We start from the raw sequence: 2,569 nt of genomic DNA on the forward strand, positions 1-2,569 counted from the left end.
ACAAGAAAAATTAGCCAATATATTATTTTTTCATCTATCATATATGATAAAAACACTTTATTAAAAAGAAAGTAATTATAAATGCATAATTCAGAAGAAGGGGTTAGTTAATTCTGAAACTAGGTAAAGCAAGCATAGGGAAGAGTAGATTGAACATGCCAAGATACCGCTAAAGTTTTCATTCTTGGATCGTGTGGTGAGTTCATAGGTATTCGATTACATGGTATATGGTATATGTCAAGTATTATACTTTAAAAGGCAGTAAAAAATAGGTTAAGCCTTATTTAAATGATTCTTTGATAAAATATGTGGGAGTGCCTTTTCATACTACCCAGAGAGGGGCCCATACACACATTGTTTTTGGTTCCTCCAAAACTTAAAGTAAACTTCCCCAATGTCCAGAGCCCTTGGTGTCCTGCAAATGAGGAGAATGTCCTCAAATTCCTTGCAGCAGGAACCCACTTAGGTTGCACCAACCTTGACTTCCAAATGGAACAGTACATCTACAAAAGAAAGATTCATGGCATCTCCATAAAGACTCATGCGTCTCCATCGGATTCATTTCTCTCCATCTGAAGAGAAACTGGGAGAAGCTTGTGCCATTGCTGCTTGCCACTGAATACCCACTGATGTCAGTTTCAGATCCTCCAGGAAAATGGACAGCAAGCTGTGCTGAAGTTTGTTGCTGTCACTGGAGCCACTCCCATTGCTGGCCACTTTACTCCTGGACACAACACTAACCAGATTCAAGTGGCCTTCCCATAGCTGAGACTTCTGGTGGTGCTGATCCCAGAGCTGACCACCAGCTTCTCACAGAAGCATCCTGTTAACCAGTCTACCATTGCTCTGTGTAACACAGACTCTCCTTTGTGCTATGTGGACATTACCAATCCTAGCAACAAGTGAACTCACTCTGCGTGTCTGATGTGGTGGATGCTGGCCCTGGAAGTTCTGCACATGCATGGCACTTTCTCCTGTGAAAACCCATGGGAGGTCATGCCTGATCTCTACTACAGAGTTCATGAGGTGATTGAAAAGGAAGAGGAGGAATTTCATAGTGAATGAACTGCTCCAGGTCCCAAGTTCACTGCAGCTCAACTTGAGGTCACAGACTGGCCTGAAGGCATGCAGGTGCCCTCGGAGCATATTCAGCAGTTTCCTTGATCAGGCTGCCACTGAAGACTGGTCCACAGTCCCACTGCTCAGGCCATTGAGTGACTAAGAACAATCATCTAATAGCCTTAGACTGTTCTTCCACAAACTCTTAAAAATAATGGAAATAAAATTGACAGAAAATAAATAGTTTCTAAAAGTTAGGTCCATTTAAAAATACATGGAGAAACTGAGTTAAATAAGAAATAAATATAGTTAAAGCTGAATTTGTCAGACTTTTCAATATAATATTACTCCCTGTGACTGTCCAAATGGGGTATATTTCTTAATCAAACATTTAGGGAAAATTTCATAATTAGGAATTTCCTTATCCTTCCAAATTCTTCTAACATCAACCTACCATTTTAATTAAAAGTATACCATTAATTATCCTCTTAATGCACTAAGTGTCCATTAACAAATTTTTAAAATATTTGGGTGAGATAATATATCAATCAACAACCTTTAAATACATAAGAGTAGAACTGATAATATGTCAGTTTTGAAAGCAGAAAATATCTCTGAGGAAATTGGGAACCAGAAAGGTAAGTTTAATTTTTTCCTTGTCTTTATTTTAATTTATTTTTGTTTTACTTTATTTTATTTTTCCATCACCACTTATCCAATTTATGTGCTCTTCTACCTCTGCCCACCCTCTCCGTCCCACACATAATCACCACAGTGTTGTCCATGTCTGTGAGTTCTCTCTCTTTTTATTGTTTTACTTAATCCCTCCAACTCCCCCCCTGCCACACACACACACACCAGAGCTGTCTGCCTGATCTCTATGATTCTGTCTCTGTCTTACTTGGTAGTTCATTAAATTCCACATACAGGTGAAATCATACAGCACTTGTCTTTCTCTGACTGGCTTATTTCACTTAGCATAATATTCTCCAGTCCATTCATGCTGTTGCAAAGGGTAAAATGTTCTTGCTTTTTTATGACAGAGTAGTATTCCACTGTGTAAATGTACCACTAGATTTTAATCCACTCACCTAATGATGGAAATTTGGGCTGCTTCTAACTCCTGGCTATTGTAAATAATGCCACAATAAATATAGGGGTATATATATTCTTTTTTAAAATTTATCTTTATTGTTGAAAGAATTATGTATGCCCCTGCTTTTTCTTCCCATTGACTCCTTCTACCCCATACCCACCCCTCACCTCAGGCCTTCACCACACTATTGTCTGTGTCCATGGATTATGCATATATGCATATAAATTCTTTGGTTAATCTCTCCCTCACCAACCCACCTCCACTTTCACTTTGAGATTCATTAGTTTCTTCCATGCTTCTATGTCAGTGGATCTATTTTGTTCATCAGGGTTTTGTTTTATTTTTGTTATTTTGTTCATAGCAACACAGATTGGAAACAGCCCAAGTGCTCATCAGTAGATGAGTGGACAAAAA

At 38.5% G+C, this 2,569-nt stretch overlaps 1 pseudogene across 1 annotated transcript; it reads left to right on the forward strand.

Moving 5' to 3' along the window:
• The first annotated feature begins 306 nt into the window (after window positions 1-306).
• LOC308562065 (small ribosomal subunit protein uS2 pseudogene) lies at window positions 307-1,164 on the forward strand (annotated as a pseudogene). Its single transcript has one exon. The product of its transcript is annotated as a small ribosomal subunit protein uS2 pseudogene (transcript).
• Window positions 1,165-2,569: the final 1,405 nt, after the last annotated feature.

Source organism: Miniopterus schreibersii (genome assembly GCF_964146895.1).
Source record: "Miniopterus schreibersii genome assembly, chromosome: 9".
Classification (NCBI taxonomy): domain Eukaryota; kingdom Metazoa; phylum Chordata; class Mammalia; order Chiroptera; family Miniopteridae; genus Miniopterus; species Miniopterus schreibersii.